A 14,744-nucleotide genomic window follows, 5' to 3' on the forward strand; every position below is an offset into this window, starting at 1 on the left:
TGGCAATATCCCTGAAAAGAATAACAAATTAATAAAAGCATAAACTACGCAACCTACTACTCCCTACTAGGCGCAACGGAAAACGAAGTTGTTTGCACCTAAAACATTAAAACCTATAATGTTTAGATGCCGTCTCCATGTTGGGGTGCCCCCTCGTCCTTCCGAACTCTAGGTGCGGCGCTGCTGACCCGGCAAAGGGTTAATTTCGCGACCCTTGAATATGACATTTTCTGGCAGCAACGGTATACAGACAAAGTCCCTGAAAAATTAAAAAACAAATTATAAAACAAATTTATAAAAACACAAAGCTACGCAACTTACTACTTCCCGACCCGGTAAAAAACGTATAATGTTTTGATGCCGTTTCCATACTGGGATGCCCCCTCGTCCTTCCGAGTCCTAAGTGCGGCGCTGCTGACCCGGCAAAAGGTCAAAATCGTGACCCTCGAATTCGACTTTTTCCTGGTAGCAACAGTATACTAAAATATCCCTGAAAAAGAACAAAATAAATTAATAAAAGCGTAAACTACGCAACTTACTACTTCCCGACTCGGCGCAAGGAAAATGATTATTTTGCACCTAAAACATTAAAACGTATAATGTTTAAATGCCGTTTCCATGTTGGAATGCCCCTCGTCCTCCTGTATCCTGGGTGCGGCGCTGCCGACCCGGCAAAAGGTCAATATCGTGACCATAAAATCGATCCCTGAAATATCCCTGAAAAAGAACAAAATAAATTAATAACAACAGAAAACTAAATGCATATACAAACCTACTGACATATACGAACCTCCCACGATGCTCCTTATAAATCCAAGTCAATGTTTTCCTTCACAAATCCCACCGGACAAATTTGAAAAATCCTGGACAATTTGGACCTGCAAAAGAAAAGACAAAAACTAAAATCAGACAAAACAAAACTAAACACATAGATATACTTATCTAATCCAATCTTCTGCATCCAATTCCATGGACATTTACGAGCGACGGCCCAAAGCGTCCATAAGATGCTTCCTTTCCCTGGCGAGACGACCCACAGAAGCGACGACCCTGGTGACTCCAAAGAAATGACGACGCTCTCGCCGATACCCTGATGAACTCCAGCTGAAGTGCAGCAACTCCCTGGACCCTGCATAAGACGGCGGCGCGGAAATCCACTACGCAATGAAGAACTCCAGCTGAAATGCAGCAACTCCCTGGACCTTGGAATAAGACGGCGGCGCGGGAATCCACTGCGCTTTGGACCTTTGACGGCTGGCGATGAGACCCATGGGCGGGTTGGCAGCCTCCTGCAAACTAACTGACAGACGCGGTGCTGCTGGCAACAACAGACTCCACCGAAAGCGATGTTCTCTGCCCAAAATAAGCAGACTCCATCGCCAAGTGTTGCCAGCGGACCCAAGGAAATCTAAATTGACGGCGGCGCGGGATCTGCACACAAAAAAGAAACTCTGACGACTGGTGAAACTGCTGAAACTAAAATGAAAACTCAAAAGCAAAATTAACGGCCGCTGTGGTGGTAAAAAGTACCACATTTGACAGCCGGCAAAATCCCACCATTAACTCTACTTACCAGAAACGCTGGCCCAACTCAAATTCGAAGTTGCGCGCAGCCTGCAGCTGCAAACAACTGGGACAAACAGCTCCCATTCCCCATCGGCAAAGACTCCTGAGGCTCGGTGCTTCCGTCCTTCTGGCGGGGGTACCTGAAAATATAAATAAAAGTAATTTTAAACTCAAATAAATTGACTTATGCAAATTGCCTGAAATTCTAAAAATGTAAACAAACAAAACCATATGTTAATGTTACCATCCACGCAATGTTTATAATTAAGAAAATACCAAATCATGTATACTTACCACACCTGTCCAACCCTCACACTCATCCCCACCAATGTACAAATTCAAAAACGAAATAATTGTACCTAGATATTGCACTCTGTGTAATCACAGGCAAATAAATGCGTGGATGCGGGGCAGAAATAAATCATTCTGTCTCCGTACTTTCACCAGAAACGTCAAAACCTTGTAATAAGACGGCGGCGCGGGAATCCACTGCGCTTTGGACCTTTGACGGCTGGCGATGAGACCACGGGCGGGTTGGCAGCCTCCTGCAAACTAACTGACAGACGCGGTGCTGCTGGCAACAACAGACTCCACCGAAAGCGATGTTTTCTCTGCCCAAAATAAGCAGACTCCATCGCCAAGTGTTGCCAGCGGACCCAAGGAAATCTAAATTGACGGCGGCGCGGGATCTGCACACAAAAAAGAAACTCTGACGACTGGTGAAACTGCTGAAACTAAAATGAAAACTCAAAAGCAAATTAACGGCCGCGTGGTGGTAAAAAGTACACATTTGACAGCCGGCAAAAATCCCACCATTAACTCTACTTACCAGAAACGCTGGCCCAACTCAAATTCGAAAGTTGCGCGCAGCCTGCAGCTGCAAACAACTGGGACAAACAGCTCCATTCCCCATCGGCAAGACTCCTGAGGCTCGGTGCTTCCGTCCTTCTGGCGGGGGTACCTGAAATATAAATAAAGTAATTTTAAATCAAATAAATTGACTTATGCAAATTGCCTGAAATTCTAAAAATGTAAACAAACAAAAACCAATGTTAATGTTACCATCCACGCAATGTTTATAATTAGAAAATACCAAATCATGTATACTTACCACACCTGTCCAACCCTCACACTCATCCCCACCAATGTACAATTCAAAACGAAAATAATTGTACCTAGATATTGCACTCTGTGTAATCACAGGCAAATAAATGCGTGGATGCGGGCAGAAATAAATCATTCTGTCTCCGTACTTTCACCAGAAACGTCAAAACCTTGGAATAAGACGGCCGGCGCGGGAATCCACTGCGCTTTGGACCTTTGACGGCTGGCGATGAGACCCACGGGCGGGTTGGCAGCCTCCTGCAAACTAACTGACAGACGCGGTGCTGCTGGCAACAACAGACTCCACCGAAAGCGATGTTTTCTCTGCCCAAAATAAGCAGACTCCATCGCCAAGTGTTGCCAGCGGACCCAAGGAAATCTAAATTGACGGCGGCGCGGGATCTGCACACAAAAAAGAACTCTGACGACTGGTGAAACTGCTGAACTAAAATGAAAACTCAAAAGCAAAATTAACGGCCGCTGTGTGGTAAAAAGTACCACATTTGACAGCCGGCAAAATCCACCATTAACTCTACTTACCAGAAACGCTGGCCCAACTCAAATTCGAAATTAGCGCGCAGCCTGCAGCTGCAAACAACTGGGACAAACACTCCCATTCCCCACCGGCAATGACTCCGTGGTCGGTGCTTCCGTCCTTCTGGCGAAAATCCTGAAAATAGAAACAAAAATTAATTTAACTCAATTAAACTGACTAATGTAAATTTCCTGAATTCTACAAATGTAAACAAAGCAAAGCCATATGTTAATGTTACCATCCACGCAATGTTTAAAAGTAAGAAAATACCAACCATTATACTTACCACACCTGTCCAACCCCACACTCATCTCACAATGTACAAATTCAAAAATGAAATAATTGTACCTAGAATATTGCACTCTGTGTAATCACAGGCAAATAAATGCGTGGATGCGGGGCAGAAATAAATCATTCTGTCTCCGTACTTTCACCAGAACGTCAAAAAAGTTAATAAATAATTATTTTAAATTGCTTAAAATTGTTTATAACAATTACAATTTAAAATCAATCGAAAGTACAAAGCAAACGAAAATAAACGGGACATTTAAGTGAAATCTCCACAAGTGAAAGACTAAAGTTCCCGGCCGCAAAATTTATACAGAAACAGTTCGACAAATCAATTTTCATAAACAATTAAAATAAACATTCCAAAAAGCAATATTTTCGGTGAATTCGGTGAAATATTTTGAGACAAATCGACAAACTCAGCGAGCTGCAGATTTTAATAAAGAAGAAAATCCATAAAGAAGACCATAAAGAGGAGCTATAAAGAGGAACCAGAAAGAAGAGCCATAAGAAGAACACTAACGTCGCAAAGAAGGAAGAACGCAAAAAAGGGCAAAGAAGGACTAGCAAAGAAAAGGAATTGTACCAAAGGACCGCCAAAACCAAAGCAGGGTATTTATACCACAAAAAGTATCGTTCCTTTACATATAGTCAGCAGATATTATGGCCCATGTAATACTCTCTGACGATTCTTCAAATGACGAGGCGCTCTCTCTTTTCTCGAGCCCAGAAAGTCAAAATACCCCTTTCTACCTGGAAATTTCGCCCATGTCCATGACTCTAACAACTCTCAGTTCAATATTAGTATAATAAACATGAAAAAATTGTCTTCCAACTCTGCAATTAACAGTCTAAAAAACCCTTCCGAGGCTGCTATAAAAATTATAAATTCACTTACATATAAGGGGAAAGAGAATAGAGAAAACAAAATGCCCAAAAAGACCCGCTCTCCCTTACTAATACTAATAAAGAACAAGCCGGCGCCAAAAGTAGCGTCTCAAATGGGTCATCGGTTTCCCCTCTTTCTATCCCACATACAAATAGGGGGAAAAAATTGACAACAGCTCACAACACCAACGCAGCTGAAATTACTAATACCAACACGGATGACAAAAAGAGCGGCGCTCTTAGAAATTTCCCTTCCCCACACATGAAGACAACAGCATGGAGAGAAACCTCAGCACATCTACTAAAATTGGCTCTAAAAGCATTTCCCCTCACTCTCTTTCACCTACACACACAAGCAAGGTTATAACATAAGCACACACAGCCGCTCAAAAAGTCCCGCGCTGGCAAATGCTGACACACTATATAAACTAACCAATATATGTGACAATAGCAGGGACCACAACCAAGGTGAAACCCAACATAAATTTATAACTCGCAATTCAATTTTCCAAAACTTTATCCTAAACCTGACATATCCAAACTAAGCTTAAAAAAGAAACCCACCATTCTCGCGGGAATTCCAAAAAAGAAAAGCATCTCCCCTCAACTGAAAGGCGCTTCTTTGAGTTCCCCTGTGCAGGCTAATCTAAATTCCAAAGTTACCACCACACACTCTACGGGAAACACATCTGCATCCAGAACCCTCAACCGGCCTGCAGCCAAGCGGGACCTTTTTAATTCACCCCCAATAGCATGGGCTCACTGCCTATGAGTTTTTCGGAAGTGGTGACCGGAACCGGTCCAGGACCAGTGGCATCCTCTGATCCGGCACCAATTACGAAAACCCCGGGGCAAACCCAAAGTATTGTTGAGGAAATAAAAGCCCCCCGCTACCCAGTCGAGAGTGAAAAGGCCACTGCACGCAGCGCACCGGTGCAAACTGAAATTGCCCCCCCTCCCCCTAAAAATTCGGCTACCGAACTGCCCCCGTGGCAAATAGTGCCACAGAGCCGCAGGGCCCCCCCTATTATATAGAAAATGTTAGGGAAATTGTGCCACTACTGGAAAAGCTAAATTACTCAGCAGGGGTAGACAGTTTTACAACAAAAACGTCTATAGGAAACGGTGTAACTATTCAGGCGAAAGACTTGACTGCACATAGAACAATTAAAGACATACTAGCTAAAAGTGGTATCCCATTCTATTCAAACCAGAATAAATCTGAAAGGGGTTTCAGAGTTGTTATTCGTCACCTGCACCCCTCTACCCCTTGCTCGTGGATCACTAGCGAGCTGCAGAAGCTCGGCCTCCAGACTAAGTTCACAAGGAACATGACAAATCCTGCAACTGGTGGCCCGATGCGGATGCATGAGATAGAAATTGTCTCGGCCGTGGACGGAAGCCACCTTCGGATCCTCTCCATTAAACAGCTTGGCGGACAAAAAGTGGAAATAGAAAGGAAAAACAGGACGAGGGAACCGGTCCAGTGTTTCAGGTGCCAGGGCTTCAGGCGTGCTAGGAACACATGTATGAAGCCCCCAAGGTGCATGAAGTGCGCTGGCCAGCATTGGTCTAGTGAGTGCACTAAGCCAAGATCAACCCCCGCCACCTGTTCAAACTGCCAAGGAAACCACATCAGCGCATATAAGGGGTGCCCTGCCTATAAGGCAGAGAAGCAAAAATTAGCAGTTAATAGAATAGATTTTCACAAAATTAGGACAATAATGGACGCAAAAAGCAACAATAACGAACGGCAGCCCCCCCCCCCCCCCCCTTTTCAACAAGACCCCCCGACTACCTTATAGTACCGAAATGGCCGAAGCCCGAAAGGAAGCCGCCAGGAAGTCTGCAATGAACCCGTTCCGGCAAAATGTGAAGGATAGTAGACCAAATCTACCACACTTTTCTTCACATGAAGCTGCCATCCAAAAACGCCTAAATAAATGGCGCCGGAATGCAAACAAGTCCTCCACAAATGGCAGGGCCAAGGTCAAGGCCCCAAACATGATTAGAAACTCAGCGCAAAGACATCTGGAAAAATTCCAGAACAGGCTTCGAAATGATCAAAATGTGCATAAGGAACACAAAAATGTAGAAAAAAAAATGGAGCGCAAACAGGGAAATCACGACAGCCCCCCGACAACGAGTAGAGCTGCTATGGCAAACCTGAAGCCAAGGATTGTGAAGGAGACAACGCCCTCACCCCAAAATACCAACACTCTTCCGAAAAATAGTCACCCCGACGACCCAGTCATTAAACTAGCAAATAGAGTCGACAATTTGGAAAAGAAGATTGATATTTTAATGGCTTTAATTATACAAGGAAGACAAAATGACCCAGACATGGAAACGTCGATGTAACTGTAATTAAAACAAAACTGTTAAAGACTGAAAAGAAAAAGACTCCGACGGCGTTTTAGCAACTATGTCCTAGTGGCAGAAACTCGCCAAATCTCCCTCTTGACAACCTGTAAACAAGGAAATAACTATATATAATATTATATAAAATATTAAACGACACTCACCAGCAAGCAATCCGGACTAAAAACCTCTTGACGATGTATTCCTGCTGACCCCTACGAAGAAGACGTGAAGGATGCCACCCACTAGGACCCGCACAGATGAATCTGGAAGTAGATGGACAGGAGAAGGATCAACGCGCGGCATAAACATGATGAATTTAAGTCGACTCATTGCAGCAGCGTATGCAAAACGTCACTTTTCTGAACTTTTTGCTGCAGATCCTTTGAAATGCCCAGAAAGAATGTCCTGAAACAACAGCTGAAATCTCTACGAAAGCCATACTGGACGACAAAGGACGACCCAACTTGGCGTAATTGAAAAACTAACTTTTTGGCATTTAGAACACAAAAAACATACAATGTTTTGACGCAGTCTCCTTATTGGGATTCCCCCACGTTTTTACAGACCCTAGGCGTGGTGCTGCCGACCCGGCAAAAGGTCGAAATCGTAACCCCTGAATTGACTTTTTTCCTCAGAAATGCAATAATGACAAAATCTTTGTTAAAGATTGAAATAATTTAATCAAAACATAAACAGGTACTATATAATAATATATATAAAAATTCACAATGTTTTGATGCCGTCCCTATGTCAAGAAGCTCCCTCGATTTTATTGACCCTTGGCGCGGCGCTGCCGACCCGGCAAAAGGTCAAAATCGTGACCCTTAAATTCGAATTTTTCCTGGTAGCGGTGATTATACTGACAATGTCCCTGAAAAAGAATAACAAATTAATAAAAGCATAAAGCTACGCAACCTACTACTTCCCTACTAGGCGCAACGGAAAATGAAGTTTTTGGCACCTAAAACATTAAAAACCTATAATGTTTAGATGCCGTCTCCATATCGGGGTGCCCCTTTGTCCTTCTGAACTCTAGGTGCGGCGCTGCTGGCCTGACAAAGGGTCAATTTCGCGACCCTTGAATTTGACATTTTCTGGCAGCAACGGTATACAGACAAAGTCCCTGAAAAATTAAAAAACAATTTATAAAACAAATTTATAAAAACACAAAGCTACGCAACTTACCATTTCCCGACCCGGTGAAATGGAAAACGACGATTTTTGCATCCAAACATAAAAAACGTATAATGTTTTGATGCCGTTTCCATACTGGGATGCCCCCTCGTCCTTCCGAGTCCTAAGTGCGGCGCTGCTGACCCGGCAAAAGGTCAAAATCGTGACCCTCGAATTCGACTTTTTCCTGGTAGCAACAGTATACTAAAATATCCCTGAAAAAGAACAAAATAAATTAATAAAAGCGTAAACTACGCAACTTACTACTTCCCGACTCGGCGCAAGGAAAATGATTATTTTTGCACCTAAAACATTAAAAACGTACAATGTTTTAATGCCGTTTCCATGTTGGAATGCCCCTCGTCCTCCTGTATCCTGGGAGCGGCGCTGCCGACCCGGCAAGAGGTCAATATCGTGACCCTTAAATTCGACTTTTTCCTGGCAGCAACGGTATACAGACAAAATCCCTGAAAAAGAACAAAATAAATTAACTACAACAGAAAACTAAATGTATATACAAACCTACTGACATATACGAACCTCCCAAACGATGATTATCATAAATCCATGGCAATGTTTTCCTTCCCAAATCCCACCGGACAAATCTGAAAAATCCTGGACAATCTGGACCTGAAAAAGAAAAGACAAAAACTAAAATCAGACAAAACAAAACTAAACACATAGATATATGGTACTTATCTAATCCAATTTTCTGCATCCAATTCCATGGACTTTTACGAGCGACGGCCCAAAGCAAAGCATCTTGGCCCGGCGACCATAAGATGCTTCCTTTTCCCTGGCGAGATGACCCACAGAAGCGACGACCCTGGTGACTCCAAACCAATGACGACTTTCTCGCCGTTACCCTGATGAACTCCAGCTGAAATGCAGCAACTTCCTTGACCCTGGAATAAGACGGCGGCGCGGGAATCCACTGCGCATTGAAGAACTCCAGCTGAAATGCAGCAACTCCCTGGACCTTGGAACAAGACGGCGGCGCGGGAATCCACTGCGCTTTGGACCTTTTGACGGCTGGCGATGAGACCCATGGGCGGGTTGGCGGCCTCCTGCAATTTATCTGGCAGACGCGGTGCTGCTGGCAACAACAAACTCCACCGAAAGCGATGTTTTCTCTGCCCAAAATAAGCAGACTCCATCGCCAAATGTTGCCAGCGGACCCAAGGAAATCTAAATTGACGGCGGCGCGGGATCTGCACACGAAAATAAAATCTGACGACTGGTGAAACTGCTGTAACTAAAATGAAAACTCAAACGCAAAATAACGGCCGCTGTAGTGGTAAAAAGTACCACATTTGACAGCCGGCAAAAATTCCACCATGAATACTACTTACCAGAAATGCTGGCCCAACTCGAAATTTCGAAATTCGCGCGCAGCCTGCGGCTGCAAATAACTGGGACAAAGAAACTCCCATTCCCCACCGGCAATGACTCACGAGGTTCGATGCTTCCGTCCTTCTGGCAGGGGCATCTGAAAATAGAAATAAAACTAATTTTATACTTAATTAAATTGAATAATGTAAATTTCCTGGAACTTCAAAATGTAAACAAACCAAAATGTAAACAAACTAAAAACCATATGTTAATGTTACCATCCACGCAATGTTTATAAGTAAGAAAATACCAACACACGTATACTTACCACACCTGTCCAACCCTCACACTCATCCCCACAAATGTACAAATTCAAAAACGAAAATAATTGTACCTAGATATTGCACTCTGTGTAATCACAGGCAAATAAATGCGTGGATGCGGGGCAGAAATAAATCATTCTGTCTCCGTACTTTCACCAGAAACGTCAAAAAATAACAGCTGCAATCTCCCCGAAAACCGTACTCAACGACAAAAGTCGACCCGACTTGGCGTAATAGATAAACTAACTATTTGGCATTTAGAACACAAAAAACATACAATGTTTTGATGCAGTCTCCTTATTGGGATTCCCCCACGTTTTTGCAGACCCTAGGCGTGGTGCTGCCTACCCGGCAAAAGGTCGAAATCGTAACCCCTGAAATTGACTTTTTTCCCTCAGAAATGCAATACCGACAAAATCTTTGTTAAAGATTGAAATAATTTAATCAAAACATAAATCAGAGTACTATATAATAATATATATAAAAATTCACAATGTTTTGAAGCTCCCTCGATTTTATTGACCCTTGGCGCGGCGCTGCCGACCCGGCAAAAGGTCAAAATCGTGACCCTTATATTCGACTTTTTCCTGGTAGCAACGATTATACTGGCAATATCCCTGAAAAAGAATAACAAATTAATAAAAGCATAAAACTACGCAACCTACTACTCCCCTACTAGGCGCAACGGAAAACGAAGTTGTTTGCACCTAAAACATTAAAAACCTATAATGTTTAGATGCCGTCTCCATGTTGGGGTGCCCCTCGTCCTTCCGAACTCTAGGTGCGGCGCTGCTGACCCGGCAAAGGGTTAATTTCGCGACCCTTGAATATGACATTTTCTGGCAGCAACGGTATACAGACAAAGTCCCTGAAAAATTAAAAAACAAATTATAAACAAATTTATAAAACACAAAGCTACGCAACTTACTACTTCCCGACCCGGTAAAAAACGTATAATGTTTTGATGCCGTTTCCATACTGGGATGCCCCCTCGTCCTTCCGAGTCCTAAGTGCGGCGCTGCTGACCCGGCAAAAGGTCAAAATCGTGACCCTCGAATTCGACTTTTTCCTGGTAGCAACAGTATACTAAAATATCCCTGAAAAAGAACAAAATAAATTAATAAAAGCGTAAACTACGCAACTTACTACTTCCCGACTCGGCGCAAGGAAAATGATTATTTTTGCACCTAAAACATTAAAAACGTATAATGTTTAAATGCCGTTTCCATGTTGGAATGCCCCCTCGTCCTCCTGTATCCTGGGTGCGGCGCTGCCGACCCGGCAAAAGGTCAATATCGTGACCATAAAATCGATCCCTGAAATATCCCTGAAAAAGAACAAAATAAATTAATAACAACAGAAAACTAAATGCATATACAAACCTACTGACATATACGAACCTCCCACGATGCTCCTTATAAATCCAAGTCAATGTTTTCCTTCACAAATCCCACCGGACAAATTTGAAAAATCCTGGACAATTTGGACCTGCAAAAGAAAAGACAAAAACTAAAATCAGACAAAACAAAACTAAACACATAGATATACTTATCTAATCCAATCTTCTGCATCCAATTCCATGGACATTTACGAGCGACGGCCCAAAGCGTCCATAAGATGCTTCCTTTCCCTGGCGAGACGACCCACAGAAGCGACGACCCTGGTGACTCCAAAGAAATGACGACGCTCTCGCCGATACCCTGATGAACTCCAGCTGAAGTGCAGCAACTCCCTGGACCCTGGCATAAGACGGCGGCGCGGGAATCCACTACGCAATGAAGAACTCCAGCTGAAATGCAGCAACTCCCTGGACCTTGGAATAAGACGGCGGCGCGGGAATCCACTGCGCTTTGGACCTTTGACGGCTGGCGATGAGACCCATGGGCGGGTTGGCAGCCTCCTGCAAACTAACTGACAGACGCGGTGCTGCTGGCAACAACAGACTCCACCGAAAGCGATGTTTTCTCTGCCCAAAATAAGCAGACTCCATCGCCAAGTGTTGCCAGCGGACCCAAGGAAATCTAAATTGACGGCGGCGCGGGATCTGCACACAAAAAAGAAACTCTGACGACTGGTGAAACTGCTGAAACTAAAATGAAAACTCAAAAGCAAAATTAACGGCCGCTGTGGTGGTAAAAAGTACCACATTTGACAGCCGGCAAAAATCCCACCATTAACTCTACTTACCAGAAACGCTGGCCCAACTCAAATTCGAAAGTTGCGCGCAGCCTGCAGCTGCAAACAACTGGGACAAACAGCTCCCATTCCCCATCGGCAAAGACTCCTGAGGCTCGGTGCTTCCGTCCTTCTGGCGGGGGTACCTGAAAATATAAATAAAAGTAATTTTAAACTCAAATAAATTGACTTATGCAAATTGCCTGAAATTCTAAAAATGTAAACAAACAAAAACCATATGTTAATGTTACCATCCACGCAATGTTTATAATTAAGAAAATACCAAATCATGTATACTTACCACACCTGTCCAACCCTCACACTCATCCCCACCAATGTACAAATTCAAAAACGAAAATAATTGTACCTAGATATTGCACTCTGTGTAATCACAGGCAAATAAATGCGTGGATGCGGGGCAGAAATAAATCATTCTGTCTCCGTACTTTCACCAGAAACGTCAAAACCTTGTAATAAGACGGCGGCGCGGGAATCCACTGCGCTTTGGACCTTTGACGGCTGGCGATGAGACCCACGGGCGGGTTGGCAGCCTCCTGCAAACTAACTGACAGACGCGGTGCTGCTGGCAACAACAGACTCCACCGAAAGCGATGTTTTCTCTGCCCAAAATAAGCAGACTCCATCGCCAAGTGTTGCCAGCGGACCCAAGGAAATCTAAATTGACGGCGGCGCGGGATCTGCACACAAAAAAGAAACTCTGACGACTGGTGAAACTGCTGAAACTAAAATGAAAACTCAAAAGCAAAATTAACGGCCGCTGTGGTGGTAAAAAGTACCACATTTGACAGCCGGCAAAAATCCCACCATTAACTCTACTTACCAGAAACGCTGGCCCAACTCAAATTCGAAAGTTGCGCGCAGCCTGCAGCTGCAAACAACTGGGACAAACAGCTCCCATTCCCCATCGGCAAAGACTCCTGAGGCTCGGTGCTTCCGTCCTTCTGGCGGGGGTACCTGAAAATATAAATAAAAGTAATTTTAAACTCAAATAAATTGACTTATGCAAATTGCCTGAAATTCTAAAAATGTAAACAAACAAAAACCATATGTTAATGTTACCATCCACGCAATGTTTATAATTAAGAAAATACCAAATCATGTATACTTACCACACCTGTCCAACCCTCACACTCATCCCCACCAATGTACAAATTCAAAAACGAAAATAATTGTACCTAGATATTGCACTCTGTGTAATCACAGGCAAATAAATGCGTGGATGCGGGGCAGAAATAAATCATTCTGTCTCCGTACTTTCACCAGAAACGTCAAAACCTTGGAATAAGACGGCGGCGCGGGAATCCACTGCGCTTTGGACCTTTGACGGCTGGCGATGAGACCCACGGGCGGGTTGGCAGCCTCCTGCAAACTAACTGACAGACGCGGTGCTGCTGGCAACAACAGACTCCACCGAAAGCGATGTTTTCTCTGCCCAAAATAAGCAGACTCCATCGCCAAGTGTTGCCAGCGGACCCAAGGAAATCTAAATTGACGGCGGCGCGGGATCTGCACACAAAAAAGAAACTCTGACGACTGGTGAAACTGCTGAAACTAAAATGAAAACTCAAAAGCAAAATTAACGGCCGCTGTGGTGGTAAAAAGTACCACATTTGACAGCCGGCAAAAATCCCACCATTAACTCTACTTACCAGAAACGCTGGCCCAACTCAAATTCGAAATTAGCGCGCAGCCTGCAGCTGCAAACAACTGGGACAAACAGCTCCCATTCCCCACCGGCAATGACTCCTGTGGCTCGGTGCTTCCGTCCTTCTGGCGAAAATACCTGAAAATAGAAACAAAAATTAATTTTAAACTCAATTAAACTGACCTATGTAAATTTCCTGAAATTCTAAAATGTAAACAAAGCAAAGCCATATGTTAATGTTACCATCCACGCAATGTCTTAAAAGTAAGAAAATACCAACGCATTTATACTTACCACACCTGTCCAACCCCCCACACTCATCTCACCAATGTACAAATTCAAAAATGAAAATAATTGTACCTAAATATTGCACTCTGTGTAATCACAGGCAAATAAATGCGTGGATGCGGGGCAGAAATAAATCATTCTGTCTCCGTACTTTCACCAGAAACGTCAAAAAGTTAATAAATAATTATTTTAAATTGCTTAAAATTGTTTATAACAATTACAATTTAAAATACAATCGAAAGTACAAAGCAAACGAAAAATAAACGGGACATTTAAGTGAAAATCTCCACAAGTGAAAAGACTAAAGTTCCCGGCCGCAAAATTTATACAGAAACAGTTCGACAAATCAATTTTCATAAACAATTAAAATAAACATTCCAAAAAGCAATTATTTTCGGTGAATTCGGTGAAATATTTTGAGACAAATCGACAAACTCAGCGAGCTGCAGATTTTAATAAAGAAGAAAATCCATAAAGAAGAACCATAAAGAGGAGCTATAAAGAGGAACCAGAAAGAAGAGCCATAAAGAAGAACACTAACGTCGCAAAGAAGGAAGAACGCAAAAAAGAGGCAAAGAAGGACTAGCAAAGAAAAGGAATTGTACCAAAGGACCCGCCAAAACCAAAGCCAGGGTATTTATACCACAAAAAGTATCGTTCCTTTACATATAGTCAGCAGATATTATGGCCCATGTAATACTCTCTGACGATTCTTCAAATGACGAGGCGCTCTCTCTTTTCTCGAGCCCAGAAAGTCAAAATACCCCTTTCTACCTGGAAATTTCGCCCATGTCCCATGACTCTAACAACTCTCAGTTCAATATTAGTATAATAAACATGAAAAAATTGTCTTCCAACTCTGCAATTAACAGTCTAAAAAACCCTTTCGAGGCTGCTATAAAAATTATAAATTCACTTACATATAAGGGGAAAGAGAATAGAGAAAACGAAAATGCCCAAAAAGACCCGCTCTCCCTTACTAATACTAATAAAGAACAAGCCGGCGCCAAAAGTAGCGTCTCAAATGGGTCATCGGTTTCCC

The 14,744-nt window shown here is 43.2% G+C and overlaps 1 long non-coding RNA gene and 1 pseudogene across 1 annotated transcript; one reads left to right on the forward strand and one right to left on the reverse strand.

Moving 5' to 3' along the window:
* The first annotated feature begins 5,134 nt into the window (after nucleotides 1–5,134).
* LOC122756582 lies at nucleotides 5,135–6,922 on the forward strand (annotated as a pseudogene).
* Nucleotides 6,923–10,740: 3,818 nt separating this feature from the next.
* LOC120457543 lies at nucleotides 10,741–11,185 on the reverse strand. The gene is made up of 3 exons (XR_005616998.1): nucleotides 11,122–11,185; nucleotides 10,956–11,061; nucleotides 10,741–10,900 (listed from the first exon to the last, which is right to left on the reverse strand). It is a non-coding gene; the product is annotated as an uncharacterized LOC120457543 (long non-coding RNA).
* Between the last annotated feature and the right edge of the window lie 3,559 nt (nucleotides 11,186–14,744).

This window comes from Drosophila santomea, unplaced genomic scaffold, assembly GCF_016746245.2.
Source record: "Drosophila santomea strain STO CAGO 1482 unplaced genomic scaffold, Prin_Dsan_1.1 Segkk26_quiver_pilon_scaf, whole genome shotgun sequence".
In the NCBI taxonomy this organism is placed as follows: domain Eukaryota; kingdom Metazoa; phylum Arthropoda; class Insecta; order Diptera; family Drosophilidae; genus Drosophila; species Drosophila santomea.